Genomic DNA, 22,265 nt, shown 5'->3' on the forward strand with positions numbered 1-22,265 from the left:
CTCTTCTTGCTCTGTATCACTTTGGCCATTCTGGGTCTTTTATTCTTTCACATGAATTTTATGACTATTTTTTCTAGTTCTGTGAACAATTTCATTGGCACATTGATAGGGATTGCATTGAATCTGCTTAATGCTTTTGATAATATGGCCATTTTGACAATATTAATTCTGCCTATCAAAGAACACCGGACATCTTTCTATCTTCTATTGCCTTCTTCAATTTCTTTCTTCAGTGTTCTATAGTTTTCATTGTAGAGGTCCTTCGCCTCCTTGGTTAGATTTATTCTTAAGTATTTGGGGGATGGGGTGGGTTTAAGTCATTAAGAATGGGTTAGTTTTCCTGACTTCTTTCTCAGCAGATTTATTATTGGAATATAGGAAAACTATTGACTTATACTTGATATTAAATTAACTACAGAAGTATAGAAACAAACAAACAAAAAAGCATGGTGGGATGGGATTAGGCATACAGCTCAGTGCTATAGCGTCTGCCTTGCATGCCTGAGGTGCTGGGTTTAGTCCCTAGTACCCAAACATAACAAAACAGCATATATTGGCATCAAAACAAACATGAAGACCAGTGGAGTAGAATAGAGGAGACAACTTACATAGTTTCAGTCATTTGTTATTTGACAAATATGCTAAAAATCTATGTTGGAGAAAAGTGTAATGTTTAAACAAATGGTGCTGGGAAAATTAGAAGTCTATATGTAGAAGAATAAAACTATATCCCTACCTCTAACCCTGCACAAAAGGCAACTTAAAGGGGACCAAAGACCTAAAAATTAGGCCAGAAACTTTGCAACTTCTTGAAGGAACCATAAGGTCAACACTCCAAGATATTTTTGCAGGCATTGACTTCCTTAATAATACACTTAAAGCTCAAGACATAAAACCAAGAATCAATATGTGGGAAACATCAAATTAAAAAGCTTCTACAGAGCAAAGGAAACAAGGTTTGAAGAGAGAGCCCACAGAATGGGAAATCTTTGCCAGCTACTCCTCTGATGGGGAAGTAATACCCAGAATATATAAAGAACTCAAAAAACTCAACATCAAAACACCAAAATGCCCCCAAAAAATGGGAAAAAATAATTAAACAGATATTTCTCAAAATAAAAAACACAAATGCTGAGTAAATATGAAAAAGTGCTCAACACCTCTAGCAATGAGGGGAATCCAAATCAAAACTAAGTTGAAATTTCATCTTAGAATGCAATCATCAAGAATACAAATAATAATAAATGCTGGTGAAGATGTAGGGAAATACGTACACTCATACATTGTAGGTAGAACTGAAATCAGTATAACCACTTTGGAAAGCAGTATGGAGAGTCTTCAAAAGACCAGAAATGGAATCACCATGACCCAGCTATCCCACTCCTTGGCATCGATCCAAAAGAACAAAAATCATCATATTACAGTAATATAGACACATCAATGTTTATAGCAGTGTAATTCACATTAGCCAAATTATGGAACTAGCCCAGGTGCTGGTAAACAGACAAATGAATAAAGAAAATGTGATATATACACACAATGGAGTTATTTAAAAATATTTAAGTTGTAGATGGACACAATGCCTTTATTTTATTTGTTTATTTTTATGTGGTGCCATCATTAGAACCCAGTGCCTCACACATGTTAGGCAGGTGCTCTACCACTGAGCCACAACCCCACCCCCCCAAACAGAGTTTTATTCAGCCATAAAGAAGATTGAAATTATGGAATTTGCTGGTAAATGGATGAAATGGGAGAACATCATGCTAAGTGAAATAAGCCAGACTCACAAAGTCAAAGTTTGAATGTTTTCTCATATGTATAAGCTAGAGCAAAATAAGGATAAACAGAGGGTGGATCCTATGAAAACAGGAGAGAAGTTTAAGACTTCCATTTCATTTTGATTTTCGTACAGTTGTTTCATAATTACTGAGTGGGTATTGAAAACTCCAAATACTATTGTTGTCTGTTTCTTCTACCAATTCTGTCAGTTTTTGCTTCATTTACTTTGGGCTTTGTTGTTAGCTGCATATATGTTCATAATTATCATATCTTCATTATAGATTGACACTTTTATCACTGCAAAATCTTCTTCTTTTAATCTAGTTACTCTTTGATCTGATTTTAGTGTAGTGCCTCTTCCCCAAGGTTATTGTTTGAACTTTATATATTTTATGTAATTTTTTTTCAACCTATTTATGTGTTTGAGTCTAAAGTGTATCATTGTTAGATCACATATAGTTAATTTTGCCAGTCTCTGATTCTTGACTAAAGTGTCTAGTTCATTAACATTTAATGAAATACTGATAAGTAGGATTTGCACTTTTTTTTTTGTTTTCAATATTTTATGCCTTGCTTGTTCCTCTCTTCTTCCATTAATATTTTCCTTTGTGATTAGCAGATATCTGCTAGCATAACATTTTAATTCCCTTGCTGTTTTATTTTGCTATTTATCTTTAAGTTAGTCTTGCTGATTGTCCTGACCTCTTAAACAAATTAGTTCATATTAATATCAACTTACTTTCAATAGGATAAAAAGCTCTTTCTTCAATAAAACTCCATTCCTTTTTCCTTCTTCATGCTATTTTCATTACATATTTATACAGTATAAGTCCATCAATTTAGCTTATAATTATTGTTTCATGCACTTGTTTTTTAAATCAGAAGAAAAGAAAGAGTTACTAACAAGAATTTATACCTTCTTTTATACTTACCTATGTAAGTGATGACTACATAGTTCTCATTACTGGTACACTGTATATCTTCATGTGAATTCAAGTTACTGTTTAGGTTCCTTTTCTTTTCAGCCTGAAAGACTTCTTTTATCATTTTTAGAGAAGTTCTAAGAATGACTATTGTCTGTTTTAATTTCTCTGAGAATGTATTTTTTGGACCTTTGTTTCTAAGGCTAATTTTTTGTTATGGAAGTCTTGGTTGGTAGACTTTCTCTCAGCACTCTAAAAGTGTCAACCCTCTGCTTTCTGATGTCTATAATTTTTGGAGAAATCAACTTTAAATATCCTTAAGGATCCCTTATACATGATGAGTTGCCTTTATCCAACTTCTCTCAAGTTTTTCTCACAGTCTTTCAATAGTTTAACTAGTATATATTTAGGTATGAACTCTTTGAAAGTTTTACTTAGATTTGTTCAACATTTGGATGTACATATTAATGATTTTTGCTGAAGTTGAGGAGTATTGGTTATTATTTCTTCAAATATTCTGCTCCTTTCTCTTTCTCCTGTCTTTCTGGGATTTCTGTTATGTGTACATTGGTAGCCTTAATGATTCCCACAGGTTTCTGAGACCCTGTCTATTTTTAATTTTTTTCTGCTTCTCTTCCTCAATTAGTTAATGTCAATAGACTTAACTTCCAGTTAGCCAATCATTTCTTTTGACAGCTTGAATATGCTTTTGTATTTCTCTGGTGAATTTTTCATTTCAATTATTATACTTTTTGACTCCAGAATGTCTGTTGTTTTAAAATAATTTCTGTCTCTTTACTGATATTCTCAACTTAGATATTCTCAACTTAGGAGATATAATTTTCATATTTTACTGTTTACATGGCTTCCTTTTTTATATCTACTTACAATAGCTTGTTTAAAATCTTTAGTGAGTCCAATGTCTCAGATTACTCAATGAAAGTTTGTATTGACTACTTTTCTTCTTGTATATAAGCCATAAGTTTCTATTTCTTTGTATATATCATTATTTTTTGTTGAAAACAGGGCATTTTCAATAACATTGCATAATAACTCTGGGATCAGATCCCACTTCCTTCCCAGAGTTTGTCAATGTTGCTGTTTGTTCTTTCTAGAACTCTTTCTATAATATCTGTATTATTTATTGTGCACAGATGCTGAAGTCTCTGCTTGGTTACCTTAATATTCAACTAATGATCGGACAGAGATTTCCTCAAATCCTTTGAACCAATTCCCTCTTCTATCACCAAGAGATTCTGTAGTGTGTTGGAACATGTTTTCAACACTCAAGTTGAAAAGTAGCATATAAACTCTGCCTTAGCCTTCACTACCAGATTGGGTGGATTATCAAGATGAGCCAGAGGTGTGAGATTAGGGCCCTTTTATGCCTTTCCTTGGCATGTGCATTGTACTTCACACATCCATGGCCTTCTAAGTTCCCAGGAATATATATCAGAACACTTCAAATTCCACTACAGATCTCTCATTCCATTTTTCCTTTTAAGGTTTTTAGCAACAGTAACTTAATAGCTACAATTGGTGTAACTAACCAGTGATGTTAAAATTGCCACTGATTGTTTTTGACAAATTCCCCATGGATAGGGCTGTCCACACACAGCAGAGCCTGAAGTAGACAAGCAGAGACAAGTCCTAAAAATGAAGGTTTTTATATCTCTAAAGTGATTTTTAGCTCTGTGCCTTCTGGTCACCATGATGTGAGCTCTTCCCTCTGCCCCCCCTCTCCAGCCATGATGTTCAGCTTCCCCTCGAGCCCTGAGGAATGGAGGAGCTGGCCTTCTCTGGACTAAGACCTCTAAAACTAATCTGCTAACTCTTTCGCTTCACTCCGGGCAGAGAAGCTGAATGTGTAATCAGCAGTGGATTGTAAGTACCCGAGGAAAAGAAAGCTCAGTGTGCCCTGCCTTTTTTTTTTTTTAAATATTTTTTATACAGGGAGAGTTTGTGGATTGGGATTGTTGGCGGGGCTGTGATTTCTGTGCCGAAAATCCACTCTGCGGGAGCTGCCATTTGCTTTCTGCTTGCTGTCTTGATGGCTCTGTCTACATTATCCGCCAGCCGCATCTAGAGGTTGGAGCTGGGCTGCGTGCCGAGCCCTGTCCTCCGAAGGCTGGACCGCGGCCTCGAGCGCCTCGTTAGCCTGTTCGCCACTGCACCTTTGGGCATAGCCTGCTCTGGGGTCATTCTGCATCCCCCTGCAAAGGGACCCGTGCTCTGGAGGAGGGGGCCGGAGAGCCGTGGCGGCAGCCGCTTGGGCCCCAGGAGCCGGGCACCGGGCTGAGGAGCGGCAGAGGCCACGGCGGCTCCGCTACGGTCGCAGATGAGCACGGTGCCTGTGAGCGCGGCCCAGAGGCGGAGGCGACGGCGGCAGGGTTTCATTTCTAGAAATCTGGACTGGAAACAGAAGCAGCAGTTTGTATAATCCCAAGAACTTGGTTATGCCAGGAAGCTGTAAGGGTAACATGAATATCATTGAGGAGATCTAACATGGTGGCGGGCGCGGAGAGATCAAGTCTCTGACATCTTCAACTGCGCAGGCATAGGGAGCCGTAAATTGTCTAAATGCTGTTTGCTCAGGATCACTAGGCAATGCTGAGCTGACGTGGATCTGGGGCGTACAGTCTGGGCCCTTCAGAACACACACACCGAGCCCCGATCGGCTGCATTCAAGCTCCGGTTCGCCTGCTTCTCGTGACTCAGCACTAACGATCCTGCTGAAATAACTGGTAGGCCCTTATGAACTTACAGAGGTAAAAGCCAACCGAGCCTTCATAGGCAGTGGCCACAGGATTGAAACGGGGATTGGGAGAGACAGTCAGGACCCACCCGTTGCATTGGTCACCTGGCAAAGGGAATGAACGGTCACCATTTGCATGGGATACCACCTTGGCAGAGAACTGACCTCACAGGCGGAGGATATAACTACATTGAAACCAGCGCGACAGGTGTGTAATCCCCTAGCCATCTCTCTCCACATAGCGGGGAAACCTTAAGGGCCCCTCCCAGCTCTCCTGTGAGCGCAATAGCCAGACCGAGGGAATCAGGAGTGGCGCGGGACTCGCGACACGGAACTCCCGGCTACCGCTCCAACCAGTGCTGACAACTGAGGTCTCTTGCACGAGCTACCGGGGGCATGGCTACTGGAGGGCAAGCAAATTCCTGGGGGTTCTCAGCCCCAAGCTCTACAAACTTAGTGTCTGAGGGAGGCAAACAGGGAGAGTGAGCCCAGGCGTTCATGAAAACAGGGCTCCCAGGAGCAGCAGACCTGGCGTGTAGCCAGTATTGTGGTGAGTGTCACAGGTGAGCACAGCCTGGCTTGAGGAAACACAAGAGAAGGCCCTAGACACTCAGGATTGGAGACCCGCCCAGTCTGGGAGAAAGAGCTGCTGCACAGTGAATGGTTCCCACCTATTGAGAGGAGAAGCTTGGCCCAGTGGGCACAGCTCCACCTACTGGAAGAGAAGTTAATCGAACTCTAGGACTGCATTTATTATTATAATTATTATCATTTTTTTTCTTTTTCTTTCATTTCCAATTTTTATTTGTTGTTGTTCTTTAATTTTTTTCAATGTTTTAATTTTTTTATTTTATTATTATTATTATTATTTTAAATTTTAATTTTCATTTTTTATTATCATTATTATTTTTATAAAAATAATTTTTCTTTTCTTTCTTTCTTTATTTTCTAATTTTTTGTTTTTGTTTCTTTTGTCTTTTCAGTTTTCTTATTCCCCCTTCCTTGAATTCTACATGTCTACTCTCATTCTCTTTAGTGACTTCTTCCCTTCCCTTCTAATATCTTTCCTCCCAAGCATCAAATAAATTTATAAGAGTAAACAGTAACTCAGCAGTCAAACAGAACAAGAAGTAATATGAGCAGCATAAAAAATCAAGGAAGAAAAGGAGTACAAACAATGAAGGACAGCCTAAATATTCAGGAGGACCTAGAGTCAGCAGAAAAATGGTCATATAAAGAACTTAAGGAATACCTTAGACAGATGGAATGGAACCTTAAAGAGGATACGAGACAGCAAATCCAAACAGTGAAAGAACACTTTGAAAATGAATTACATAAACAGATAAAAGAAGAAGTTAAGCATCTTTATCAGGAGATAGAGATTATAAAAAAAATATCAAACAATAATTCTAGAAATGAAGGAAACAATAAACCAAATTAAAAACTCAATTGAGAGTATCACTAACAGAGTGGAGCAAGTAGAAGCAAGAACGTCAGATAATGAAGACAAAATATATCAACTTGAAAAGAGCCTAGCCAACTCAGAATGGCTGGTTAAAAATCACGAGAAAAACATCCAAGAGATATGGGATAACATTAAAAAACCAAACCTACGAGTCATCGGGATAGAAGAAGGCACAGAGATTCAAACCAAGGGAATGAGTAACCTGCTGAATGAAATAATTACAGAAAACTTTCCAAAAATAAAAAAGGAAACAGATATACAAATCGTAGATGCATACAGGACACCGAACACACAAAATCACAGTAGACCAACGCTAAGACACATTGTTATGAAGATATCCAATATACAGAACAAAGAGAAAATATTAAAAGCTACAAGAGAAAGGAGGCAGATTACATTCAGGGGTAAACCAATAAGGTTAATAACGGATTTTTCATCACAGACGCTGAAAGCGAGAAGATCCTGGAACAACATATTTCAAACACTGAAAGACAATGGATGCCAACGAAGAATTTTGTATCCAGCAAAATTAAGCTTCAGGAACAACAACGAAATAAAAATCTTTCATGATAAACAAAAGTTAAAAGAATTTGCAGCCAGAAAACCAGCATTGCAAAGCATCTTGAGCAAAACACTACATGAGGAAGAAATGAAAAACAATAATCAAAACCATCAGTGGGAAGTGCCTCAGTAAAGACAGAGGGTGGGGGGAAAGCTAATCATGGAGAAACAAAGTAAATTTAAAAAAAAAGATAAATAATCAAACATGGCTGGAAGTACAAACCATATATCAATAGTAACTCTAAACATTAATGGCTTAAACTCTCCAATAAAGCGACATAGGCTGGTAACATGGATTAAAAAAACAAATCCAACAATATGCTGCCTCCAGGAGACACATCTGATTGGAAAAGACATACACAGGCTGAAGGTGAAAGGTTGGGAAAAAATATACCATGCACATGGTCCTCATAAGCAAGCAGGGGTGGCCATCCTCATATCAAATAAAATTGACTTCAAGACTAAGTTAATCAAAAGGGATAAGGAAGGACATTATATACTGTTAAAAGGAACCATTCACCAACAAGACATAACAATTATCAATATTTATGCACCAAATAATTGTGCTGCAACGTTCATAAAACAAATTCTCCTCAAGTTCAAGAATCAAATAGACCAAAACACAATAATTATGGGTGACTTCAACACACCTCTCTCACCATTGGACAGATCCTCCAAACAAAAGTTGAATAAAGAAACTATAGAACTCAATATCACAATCAACAACCTAGACTTAACTGACATATATAGAATATATCAACCATCATCAAGTGGATATACCTTTTTCTCAGCAGCACATGGATCCTTCTCAAAAATGGACCATATATTATGCCATAGGGCAACCCTCAGTAAATATACAGGGGTGGAGATAATACCATGCATTTTATCTGATCATAATGGAATGAAACTGGAAATCAATGATAAAAGAAGGAAGGAAAAATCCTACATCACATGGAAAATGAACAACATGTTACTGAATGATCAATGGGTTACAGAAGACATAAAGGAGGAAATCAAAAAATTCTTAGAGATAAATGAAAATACAGACACAACATATCGGAATCTATGGGACACAATGAAAGCAATTTTAAGAGGGAAATTCATCGCCTGGAGGTCATTCCTCAAAGAAAGGAAAAACCAACAAATAAATGAGCTCACACTTCATATCAAAGCCCTAGAAAAGGAAGAGCAAAACAACAGCAAATGTAGCAGAAGGCAAGAAATAATTAAAATCAGAGCGGAAATCAACGAAATTGAAACAAAACAAACTACTGAAAAAATTAACAAAACTAAAAGTTGGTTCTTTGAAAAAATAAATAAGATCGACAGACCCCTAGCCATGCTAATGAAGAGAAGAAGAGAGAGAACTCAAATTACTAACATACGGGATGAAAAAGGCAATATCACAACAGACGCTACAGAAATACAGAAGACAATTAGAAATTAATTTGAAAACCTATATTCCAATAAAATAGAAGATAGTGAAGACATCGATAAATTCCTTAAGTCATGTGATTTGTCCAGACTGAGTCAGGAGGATACTCACAACTTAAACAGACCAATATCAATGGATGAAATAGAAGAAGCAATCAAAAGACTTCCAACCAAGAAAAGCCCAGGACCGGATGGGTATACAGCGGAGTTTTACAAAACCTTTAAGGAAGAATTAATACCAATACTTTTCAAGGTATTTCAGGAAATAGAAAAAGAGTGAGCTCTGCCAAATTCATTCTATGAGGCCAACATCACCCTGATTCCGAAATCAGACAAAGACACCTCAAAGAAAGAAAACTACAGACCAATATCTCTGATGAACCTAGATGCAAAAATCCTCAATAAAATTCTGGCGAATCGGATACAAAGGCACATCAAAAGAATTGTGCACCATGATCAAGTAGGATTCATCCCTGGGATGCAAGGATGGTTCAATATACGGAAATCAATAAATGTTATTCACCACATCAATAGACTTAAAGATAAGAACCATATGATCATCTCGATAGATGCAGAAAAAGCATTCGACAAAGTACAGCATCCCTTTATGTTCAAAACATTAGAAAAACTATGGATAACAGGAACTTACCTCGACATTGTAAAAGCTATCTATGCTAAGCCTCAGGCTAGCATCATTCTCAATGGAGAAAAATTGAAGACATTCCCCCTAAAATCTGGAACAAGACAGGGATGCCCTCTATCACCACTTCTATTCAATATAGTTCTCAAAACACTGGCCAGAGCAATTAGACAGACGAAAGAAATTAAAGGCATAAAAATAGGAAAGGAAGAACTTAAATTATCACTATTTGCAGATGACATGATTCTATACCTAGAAGACCCAAAAGGGTCTACAAAAAAACTACTAGAACTAATAAACGAATTCAGCAAAGTGGCAGGATATAAAATCAACACGCTTAAATCAAAGGCATTTCTGTATATCAGCGACAAAACTTCTGAAACGGAAATAAGGAAAAACACTCCATTCACAATATCCTCAAAAAAAAATAAAATACTTGGGAATCAACCTAACAAAAGAGGTGAAAGATTTATACAGTGAAAACTACAAAACCCTAAAAAGAGAAGTAGAAGAAGATCTTAGAAGATGGAAAAATATACCCTGTTCATGGATAGGCAGAACTAACATCATCAAAATGACGATAATACCAAAAGTTCTCTATAGGTTTAATGCAATGTCAATCAAAATCCCAACAGCATTTCTTGTAGAAATAGATAAAGCAATCATAAAATTCATATGGAAAAATAAAAGACCCAGAATAGCAAAAGCAATTCTAAGGAGGAAATGTGAATCAGGCGGTATAGCGATACCAAATTTAAAACTATATTACAGAGCAATAGTAACAAAAACAGCATGGTACTGGTACCAACACAGGCGGGTGGACCAATGGTACAGAATCGAGGACACAGAGACTAATCCACAAAGCTACAACTATCTTATATTTGATAAAGGAGCTAAAAGCATGCAATGGAGGTAGGATAGCATCTTCAACAAATGGTGTTGGGAAAACTGGAAATCCATATGCAACAAAATGAAACTGAATCCCTTTCTCTCGCCATGCACAAAAGTTAACTCAAAGTGGATCAAGGAGCTAGATATCAAATCAGAGACTCTGCGTCTGATAGAAGAAAAAGTTGGCTCTGATCTACATATTGTGGGATCGGGCTCCAAATTCCTTAATAGGACACGCATAGCACAAAAGTTAATAACAAGAATCAACAAATGGGACTTACTTAAACTGAAAAGTTTTCTCTCAGCATGAGAAACAATAAGAGAGGTAAATAGGGAGCCTACACCCTGGGAACAAATTTTTACTCCTCACACTTGAGATAGAGCCCTAATATCCAGAGTATACAAAGAACTCAAAAAATTAAACAATAAGACAACAAATAACCCAATCAACAAATGGGCCAAAGACCTGAACAGACACTTCTCAGAGGAGGACATATAATCAATCAACAAGTACATGAAAAAATGCTCACCATCTCTAGCAGTCAGAGAAATGCAAATCAAAACCACCCTAAGATACCATCTCACTCCAGTAAGATTGGCAGCCATTATGAAGTCAAACAACAACAAGTGCTGGCGAGGATGTGGGGAAAAGGGTACACTTGTACATTGCTGGTGGGACTGCAAACTGGTGCGGCCAATTTGGAAAGCAGTATGGAGATTCCTGGGAAAGCTTGGAATGGAACCACCATTTGACCCAGCTATTGCCCTTCTCGGACTATTCCCTGAAGACCTTAAAAGAGCGTACTACAGGGATACTGCTACATTGATGTTCATAGCAGCACAATTCACAATTGCTAGACTGTGGAACCAACCCAGATGCCCTTCAATAGATGAATGGATAAAAAAAATCTGGCATTTATACACCATGGAGTATTACACAGCACTAAAAAATGACAAAATCATGGAATTTGCAGGGAAATGGATGGCATTAGAGCAGATTATGCTTAGTGAAGCTAGCCAATCCCTAAAAAACAAATACCAAATGTCTTCTTTGATATAATGAGAGCAACTAAGAACAAAGCAGGGAGGAAGAGCAGGAAGAAAAGATTAACATTAAACAGATACATGAGGTGGGAGGGAAAGGGAGAGAAAAGGGAAATTGCATGGTAATGGAGGGAGACCCTCATTGTTATACAAAATTACATATAAGAGGGGAATGGGAAAATAAACAAGGAGAGAAATGAATTACAGTAGATGGGATAGAGAGAGAAGATTGGAGGGGAGGGGAGGGGGGATAGTAGAGGATAGGAAAGGTAGCAGAATACAACAGTTACTAATAGGGCATTATGTAAAAATGTGGATGTGTAACCGATGTGATTCTGCAATCTGTATTTGGGGTAAAATTGGGAGTTCATAACCAACTTGAATCTAATGTATGAAATATGATATGTCAAGAGCTTTGTAATGTTTTGAACAACTGATAAAAAAAATAGAATCTGCTAAATCCATGAAAAAAATAAAGTGATTTTTAGATGAAATTTGCTCTTTTTAAGGGTACAATTTGATGATATATATATATATATACACACACACACTCATTTATAATCAATTTGACAATCAAGTTACTGAACATTCTCATTGGCCTCACAAAAATTCACTTTCTCACCTTGAAAGTTAACTACTTCTCCAAGGTCCAAGTTCTGTAAAACATTGGTTTTTTTTTTCTAGTTTTTCCTTTTCTATAAGGTCATATACATGGAATCATATAGTAAGAAGCCCTTTGAGGAATGGTCATTTTAAAAGCAGTAAGCGCAGTGAGAAAGCCTAGTCCAAGTACAAGCTGGTGGGAACTGAGGTCAATGGTAAAAAAATATCATGCTTCCTATAGTGAGATCAAAATTGACAATTACACATATTCATCCTGTCTTCTGGGCATCCACAGTTCCGCATTCAATACCCATTGCTACAGGCACTCAAAAAAAAATGCCCATGAGACAGACAGCTGCACCACAGACTGTAGGTCTGTGGAAATAGTTCTCAGTATAGCTTCCGTTTTCTTCTCTAGTACTGACAAGTTGCATAGGAGATGCTCTGCTTTGCCAATCTTCCACTTACGATGCAACCTAATTAGGATCGTCTTCTGTCTGATCAGAGAAGGTCTTTGGAAAGTTTAATGGGTAGAATGATCTTTATTGCCAGACAGAAACCTGTGTGCCAAAAATAAAGCATTAGACAAAGCCAAGAAAAAACAGTGCTGGCTGAGGTACAGCTTGGTATGGGGATCTAGGTATTTCAAACAGTGTGTTTGATGGAAGCAATTAGGAAGAGCAGTAATTGCCTGTCAGGCAACATTGCCATTTGCCAAGGACAGAGCTGATACATTTAGACACAAAAGCTGCTGGTCCTGCCACTGCAGCCTTTCTGTTTTGGAGATCATCTTCTGGTTTCCATTATAGTGAAGCTCAAACTGCCGACCCCATTAAAATGTCAAGGTAGGAGGGAGAAGAAGGTCTTGAAATAGGTTTTCAAGGTTAAAGCTATGGTTGGTTTTATTAACAGTTCAGGGTTTCTTTACACATTTATTTCATCTTTTCTTTTCCTTAAGTGATGAAAACACCAAGTCCCATAGCCCCATCACCAGGGGCTGAGTAGCCAAATTTTATTCTCTGTACAGGGAACTGGGGGTAGATGCAGTCAAGTCCCTCTGCTCCTTTCTGCTCTTCTCCATACATGGAAGAGTGAGTTCAGGTGGTGGTCCATAGGGATTTTTCTGCACAAATCCCTCAACAAGTGACTCACAACCCTTCACAGGGCTTTAAATACCTATTCCACAACTAGAAATGTGGTCACAATCTGGAATTTCCTTCCCCCTCCCTCCATAGTTTCATTATCAGCAACTGCTTTGCATCAATTCTTTTAAACACAACTTCAAGATCAAGGAAAAATGAGGAAGGGTGTCCAAAGGCCATGATGGCATGTGTCAAGTATCTGTCAGGAAATATAAATTCCCTAGCAAGGTATTTGCTGAGAGGCTGAGGCTGAAATGTATTCACAGGAAGCATAGCACAGGGTATTAAGAGACTCTCCATACTGAGAAGAGATATGATTGAAATAACCAATCCAGAAATACTGCCCTGGAGACTAGAGTTTCCTATTACTTGTCACTAACAAGCAGTGTGCCCCAACCCCAGTATAATTTGTACTCTACTTTTACTTAGAGCTGTCTACCTAGGGTCTAGCAGACTACCCAGCATGTAGTAGATTCTCAGCAATTAATAGGTTCCTATTAAACTTTTTGAAACCTCAGTGTACAGGTCAGAATTACAGTAATTGTATAAGTTCCCAAAGTCATTAAGAATGAAATACCACAAAATAGATGGCTTGCAACAGTAGAAATCTGTTCCCTCACTGTTCTTGAGGATAGAAGTCCAAATTCAAGGTGTAAAGAGAATCATGGTGTCTCTAAAGTCTGTAGGAAAGCTGCTCAACTGACTCTTCCTAGCTTCCATGCTGGTCCTCAACTGCTGGCATCCTTTGGTGTACAGCTGCATTGTTCCAGTCTCTGCCTCTGTCACCACATGGCTTCTCCTTGTGTGTCTCTGTCTCCTCTCTTTTCCTTAAAAGGACACTAATTGTACTCAATCAAGAGTTTATGATGCTCCAGTATGACAAGTTCTTATGTAATTACATCTGCAACAACCCTATTTCCAAATCAGGTCACTTTATGAGGTAGTAGAGGATAGAACTTCAGCATAATTTGCTTTTTGAGAGGGGGGTTCAATTGGCCCACAACAAGGATAACTTCAGACATCTAATCTATCTCATGATTTGTTAGGAGGATCTTCAGGGCTAATGTATGAAAAAGAAAAACTCTTTAGAAATGACAGATATTATTCACATGACTAGAAGAATTTCTTCTGACCATTTGTTGTGAGGTTTATAGTAATCTTTCATTAAACTTTAAATTGTCAACATGGGTACTTAAAAAAAGTTCAGAGCTTATTGATTGCATTAATATACAATCATGTACCACATAATAATGATAGATTGTATATGTGCTGATGGTACCTTAAGATCACAATAGAGCTAAAAAATTCCTATAGACTAGTGACATCATGGCTGTCAAAATACTGTAGCTCACGGTATTGCTTACATGTCTGCAGTGTGGTGATGCTGGTGTTATCAGACCTACTGTGCTGCTAATCACACAGAAGCATGGCACAGATAATGTCCAGAATTAATACCTGGTGATAATAAATGACCATGTTGCCAGTTTATGTACTTACAATGCTACATGTTTCATCATTATTGTAGAGTGTACCCCTTCTACTTATGAAGAAAATTTACTGTAAGACAGTGTGCAGGCAGCAGCCTCACATATCTTGTGTTTGCCACATATCCTTTTTAAAAAAAATTATTTTATTTGTTATATATGACAGCAGAATGCATTATAATTCATTTCATATGTTGAGCACAAATTTTCATCTCTCTGCTTGTATACAAAGTAGATTCACACCATTCCTGTCTTTTTCATATATGTTCTTAGGGTAGTGATGTCCATCTTATTCCACCATCTTTTTTTACCCCCTTGCCCCCTCTCTCCTCCTCCTTCCCCTTTGCCCTATCTATGGTTTGTCTAATCTTCCCATGCTCCCCCTCCCAATACCACTATGAATCAGCCTCCTTCTATCAGAGAAAACATTCAGCATTTGGATTTTGGGGATTGACTCACTTCACTTAGCATTATATTCTCCAACTTTATCCATTTACCTGCAAATGCCATGATTTTATTCTCTTTCATTTCTGAGTAATATTCCATTGTGTATATACACCACATTTTCTTTATCCATTAATCCACTGAAGGGCATCTAGGTTGGTTCAAAAGTTTAGCTATTGTGAATTGTGCTGCAATAAACATTAATGTGGCTGTGTCCCTGTAGTACGCTGTTTTTAAGTCCTTTGGAATAGCTGGGTCAAAAGGTGGTTCCATTCTCAGATTTTCAAGGAATCTCCATACTGCTTTCAATATTGGCTGCACCATTTTGTAGTCCTACCAGCAATGTGTGAGTGTGCCTTTTCCCCCACATCCTCTCCAACACTTATTGTTGTTTGTCTTCATAATAGCTGCCATTCTGAGACGTGTCTCTTCAGGTTCTTGGCCCATTTATTGATTGGGTTATTTGTTTTTTGGAGTTTAGCTTTTTGAGTTCTTTATATACCCTAGAGATTAGTGCTCTATCTGATATGCAAGTGGTAAAAATTTGCTCCCAAGCTGTAGGCCCTCTATTCACCTCAGTGATTGTTCCTTTTGCTGAGAAAAAGCTTTTTAGTTTGAATCCATCCCATTTATTAATTCTTGATTTTAACTCTTGCACTATAGGAGTCTTGTTAAGGAAGTAGGGGCTAATTCAATATGATGGAGATTTGGGCCTACTTTTTCTTCTAGTAGACTCAGGGTCTCTGGTTCAATTTCTAGGTCCTTGATCCACTTTGAGTTGAGTTTTGTGCATGGTGAGAGATAGGGTTTTAATTTCATTTTGTTGCATATGGATTTCTAGTTTTCCCAGCACCATTTGTTGAATGAGCTATCTTTTCTCCAATGTATATTTTTGGCACCTTTGTTTAATATAAGATAACTGCAATTATGTGGGTTAGTCTCTGTGTCCTCTCTATATATTAGTCTATTTTGATGCCAGTACCATGCTGTTTTTGTTACTATTGCTCTGTAGTATAGTTTAAGGTCTGGTATAGTGATGCCACCTGCTTCACTCTTCTTGCTAAGGATTGCTTTAGCTATTCTGTCTCTTATTTTTCTAGATGAATTTCATGACTGATTTTTCTATTTTTATGAAGAATGTCATAGGGATTTTGATCAGAATTGCATTAAATCTGTATAATGCTTTTGGTAGTATGGTCATTTTGACAATATTAATTCTGCCTATCCAGAACAAAGGAGACCTTTCCATCTTAAAAGGTCTTCTTTAATTTCTTTCTTTTAGCATTCTGTAGTTTTCATTGTAGAGGTCTTTTACCTCTTTTAAATAAAATACTTTCCCAAGTATTTTATTAATTTTTTGAGGCTATTATAAATGGGGGTAGTTTTCCTCATTTCCCTTTCAGAGGATTTGTCACTGATATATAGAAATGCCTTTGATTTAAGTATTCTGCTGTTGCTTTTCTATTCTGCTACTTTGTTGAATTCATTTACTAGTTTTAGACATTTTATGGTGGAATTTTTGGGTCTTCTAGGTATAGAATCCTATGGTTGGCAAATAAGGCCAATTTGAGTTCTTCTTTTCCCATTTTTATCCCTTTAATTTCTTTCATCTAATTGCTCTGGCCAGTTTTTCAAGAACTATGTTAAATAGAAGTGGTGAAAGAGGGCATCCCTGTCTTGTTCAAGTTTGTAGAGGGAATACTTTCAATTTTTCTCCATTTAGGATGATGGTGGCCTGGGGCTTAGCATAGATAGCTATTACAATGTTGAGATATGTTCCTGTTATCCCTAGTTTCTAGTGTTTCGAACATGAAGGGGTGCTGTATTTTGTTGAATGCTTTTTCTGAATCTATTGAGATGATCATATGGTTCCTGTCTTTTTTTAATATTTATTTTTTAGTTGTAGTTGAACACAATACATTTATTTATTTATTTTTATGTGGTGCTGAGGATCAAACCCAGGGCCTCAAACATGATAGGCGAGCACTCTCTACCACTGAGCCACAACCCCAGCCCTGGTTCTTATCTTTCTCTATTGATGTGATGAATTACATTTATTGATTTCCTTATGTTGAACCAACCTTGCATCCCTGGGATGAACCCCACTTGATAGTGGTGCATTATCTTTTTGATACATTTTTGTATTTGATTTGCTAAGATTTTATTGAGAATTTTTGCATCTATGTTCATTAGAGATATTGGTCTGAAGTTTTCTTTCTTTGATGTGTCTTTGCCTGGTTTTGGAATCAGGGTGATATTGGCCTCATAGAATGAGTTTGGAAGTGCTCCCTCTTTTTCTCTTTCCTGAAATAAATTGAAGAGTACTGGTATAGGTTCTTCTTTAAAAGTCTTGTAGAACTTGGCTGTGTATCCATCCAGTCCTGAGCTTTTCTTGGTTGGTAGACTTCTGATGATGCCTTCTATTTCATCGCTTAAAATTGATGTTTAAATTGTGCATATCATTCTGATTCAATTTGGGCAAATCATATGACTCTAGAAATTTGTTAATACCTTCTATATTTTATTGGAATACAAGTTTTTCAAAATAATTTCTAACTATCTTCTGTATTTCTGTAGTGTCTGTTGTGATATTTCCTTTTTTATCACATATTTTAGTAATTTGACTCTTCTCTCTCCTTCTGTTTGTTAGCATGGCTAAGGGTTTGTCAATTTTATTTAGTTCTTCAAAGAACCAACTTTTTGTTTTGTCAATTTTTTCAATTGTTTCAATTTTATTGATTTCAGCTCTGATTTTAATTATTTCATGTCTTCTACTGCTTTTGGTATTGATTTGGTCTTATTTTTCTAGGGCTTTGAGATATAATGTTAAGTCATTTATTTGTTGACTTTTTCTTCTATTAAGGAATGAACTCCATGCAATGAACTTTCCTCTTAGTATTGCCTTCATAGTGTTCCAGAAATTTCAATACATTGTATCTACATTCTCATTCACCTCTAATAATTTTTTAATATCCTCCTTGATGCCTTTTGCAACCCATTGTTCATTCAGTAGCATATTATTTAGTCTCCAGGTGTTGGAGTAGCTTTTATTTTCTGTTTTATCATTGATTTCTAACTTTATTCCATTATGATCTGATAGAATGCAGGGTAGTAGCTCTATTTTTTATATTTGCTAAGAGTTATTTTGTGGCATAATATGTGATCTATTTTAGAGAAGGACCCACATGTTGCTGAGAAGAAAGTGTATTCATTCACTGAAGGATGAAATATTCTATATATGTCAGTTAAGTCTAATTTATTGATTGTATTATTGAGTTCTGTAGTTTCTTTGTTCAGCTTTTGTTTGGATCATCTATCCAGTGGTGAAAGAGGTGTTAAAGTCACCCAGAATTATTGTGTTGTGGTCTGTTTGACTCTTGAACTTGAGAAAAGTTTATCTGATGAACGTAGATGCTCCAATGTTTGGGGCATAGATATTTATGATTGTTATGTCTTGTTTATGAATGGTTCTCTTAAACAGTATGAAATGTCCTTCTTTTTCCCTTTTGATTAACTTTGGCTTGAAGTCTATTTTATTTGATATGAGGAATGAAAACCCGTTTGCTTCCACAGTCCATGTGAGTGGTATGATTTTTCCCAACCTTTCACCTTCAGTCTGTGTATATCTTTTCCTATGTGATGAGTCTCTTGGAGGCAGCATATGGTTGAGTCTTTTTTAAAAAATTCCAATCTTCCAGTCTGTGCCTTTTTATTGGTGTGTTTAGGCCATTGACATTTAGGGTTATTATTAGACATGATGTGTATTCCCAGCCATTTTTGTTTGTTTTTGGCATTTAACTTAACTTGGTTTCTCCTTTGATTAGTTTTTCCTTAAGTGTAATACCTTCCTTCACTGATTTTCATTGTTGTTTTTCAATTCCTCTCCATGGAATATTTTGCTAAGGATATTCTATAGTGCAGACTTTTGAGTTGTAAATTCTTTTAAATTTTGTTTATCATGGAACGTTTTATTTCATCATCAAATCTAAAGCTCAATTTTGCTGGATATAAGATTCTTGGTTGGCATCCATTTTCTTTCAGAGCTTAATATATGTTGTTCCAGGATCTTCTAGCTTTCAGGGTCTGGGTTGAAAATCTGCACATAATCTAATTAGTTTCCCCCTATATGTAATTGATTCCTTTATCTCATGGTTTTTAATATTCTCTCCTTATTCTGTATGTTAGGCATTTTCATTGTACTGTGCCTTGGTGTGGATGTTGTGATTTTATACATTTGGCATCCAATTGAATTTGAATTTGGTTTTCCAATTCCTTATTCATGTTTGGAAAATCTTTTCTGATATTATTTCATTGTATAGATTGTTCATTCCTTTGGTTTGGGACTCTATTCCTTCCTCTATCCCAATAACTCTTAAATTTGATCTTTTAAATGTTATCCTATATTTCTTGAATGTTCTGGTCATGGTTTCTTACCATTTTCACTGTGTTGTCTACATTCTTTTCAAGATTATATATTTTGTCTTCATTGTCTGAGGTCCTGTCTTCCAAGTGGTCTAATCTGTTGGTGATAATTTCAATTGAGCTTTTATTTTGTTTTTTTATTTCTTTCATTTCAAGGATTTCTGTTTGGGTTTTTTTTAAGAACTTCTGTCTCCCTATTGAAGTAATATTTTGCTTCCTATATTTGTTTATGTAGCACTTTGTTGAAATGTTCTTTTGCTGCCTGTCTTTGCTCTTATATCATCCTTTAATTCACAGAATATTTTAACCAAGTACATCCTGAACTCCTTCTCTGTCATTTCTTCTGCTGTGCTTGACATAGATTCTAATAATGTGGTATCTTGATATGTTTGGGGCACTTTCTTCCCTTCTCTTTTCATATTGCTTGTGTGTCTTCCCTTCTAGCACTGTGGATTTGAGGCATTACCGTTTTTACCCTACAGGGCTACAGTGCCCCTGTTGGGATTCAAGACCTATCCTTTGAGGTGAAGGACAATGTTATCAGCTCCCAATGTAAACAGTATACACCCTAAGAAGAAATGTTTGCTATTAAGATGCTTACATTTTGGTTACAATGTACAGAAATGGTGAATTCAATTACTATCTACAGTATACTCAGTAGGTTTGTAAAAGGGTTTACAGTTTTTGATGGTGGACAAAGAACCTGGGGTGAGGAGAAGGATAATACACTGAGAAGGTAGGAAGTGAAGATATAGATTTGTTGTAACTTAGGAATTGTGAAAGAGAAATCTAAAGAGGAAGGTTAGTAGCAGGAGAAGGGAGAGGAAATAATTTTGAATAGACAAGTAAATGGGAAGACAGTAGAGTACATAGAAAAAATACACACATATATTGAGAAAAGTTAAAATAGTAGAAATTGGTGGGATAAAAGAAAAAAATATATATATAATATATATATATATATTATATATATATATATATATATATATATATATATATATATCACAGCTATAATATCCTATTCATATGTCCTAGTCCTCAAAATCCTACTTCATGCAAAGTACTTGGTTTCACATATGTAGGGGATGTGAGAGTGGGAGAATAGAGAGGGAATGGGGGAAAAAATTTTTGAAGGAAGAAACAGGATTGTTTTGTTTGGAAATCTGTATCTTTCCTGCATCCCTTCTCATCTAATAGGTGGGGTCCTCTATTGTTAGCTGGTATCTCTGCCCTCAGATGGTGAAGGTAATCAGGGTGACACTGCATCAGGGTAGCAGCTGCTGGGGAGAGGGGGGAATTAGAAACTGGGTACCTGGCCAGTGGGAGTTCCAAACTGGGTGTTGCCCCTGACTGAAGAGGGTGATGAAAGTAGCCCAAGATGGAGGGGCCTGCTTTCAGTGGTGGGCTGTCAGGTCATGTGGCATGTGGGCTTTCAAGTTGCCTGGTGGGAGCCAAGCGATGGCATTGGAGGATGGGTTCAGAGATGAGCTTGTGCAGTGTGTGGCTGTCAGCTGACTTTAGAGCCTGTGTAAAGTTCTTGGGTGCAGGCAGGCCACTGCACACAGTATCTACGCTGTTGCAGAGTCACAAGATGGAGGCTACTCCAATGCTTAGGCCTGGAGCCCTGAATGGCATGGTGGTGGTGATTCCCATGCAAGAACAGGAATATCACTGGTATTCTCACATTTTGAGTCCCAGTTCACAGAGCAACACAGAATGCTGCCTCCCTCTGGCCCACCATCTTGGATTCCTTTGCCACATCTCTTGATGGCATGATTGACCTAGACTATCTAGGTTTGTGTAAGTGCATGCTATGATGTTCACACAAAGACAAAATTACCTACTGACACACTTATCAGTATGTATCTCTAAATATGTAACAACAGATCCCATAATTATGTACAACTATAATCAACCGATAAAAATTTGAGGAAAAAATATCCCTATTGTCAAATAATACATAATTGCACGTTATCATTCTTTAGCCTTCAAGATGGACAGGGAAAGAGCTATCAAACACATACAAAATGATAATAGAAGCTCTGATACTGAATCTTGAATGCCACATTCCAACTTGTGACTCCTTAGCCATAAAGATGCTGAGATGATGATTTCTCCCCAAAGCTTCCTTTGCTTATTAGGTGGCCTGTTGCAGAGAGCCAGAAGTTTATCCCTGAGCCACAGAGACTTGCCATTTCTGAGAGACTTCTGTTCAACTGGCTCTAACTCTATGTGTGGTATGACAAGAAAGGAGGTGGTAAAAGTGAGTGAGAGTAAAGAACACTTCCAATGAGTAGGTGAACTCACAACTTAGTCAACAAGGCATGAATTGAGTGTGGCATACAGTATAATTAATAGTCATTTAGTGCAGAAAATTCCTACCAGCTGTACAAAGCCCAAGAGTAAAGAGCTGATCAGTAAATGGTTATCTGAACAACTAGGGAGACAGCTCTAAAATAAAGCAATGTTCAAGGGCCTAAAGGCTACGTTTTATTACCCTTGCTCTGGGATGAATCCATTACACTTAATAATTGCTGTTAATCAAGTTTCTTGGCCTGGTTAACAGCCCCTAGGAACATTGGGTCAAGGGTCTGTGGGGAGTCTGACCAACAAAGGAACAAATATGAGTGTGAGAGACCCAAATGCTGGAACTACTCCTCAGTGTGTACCTTCTG

This window comes from Marmota monax, unplaced genomic scaffold (assembly GCF_021218885.2).
Source record: "Marmota monax isolate L192 unplaced genomic scaffold, Marmota_monax_Labrador192_F-V1.1 WCK01_AAM20220418_F8-fsc00084, whole genome shotgun sequence".
In the NCBI taxonomy this organism is placed as follows: domain Eukaryota; kingdom Metazoa; phylum Chordata; class Mammalia; order Rodentia; family Sciuridae; genus Marmota; species Marmota monax.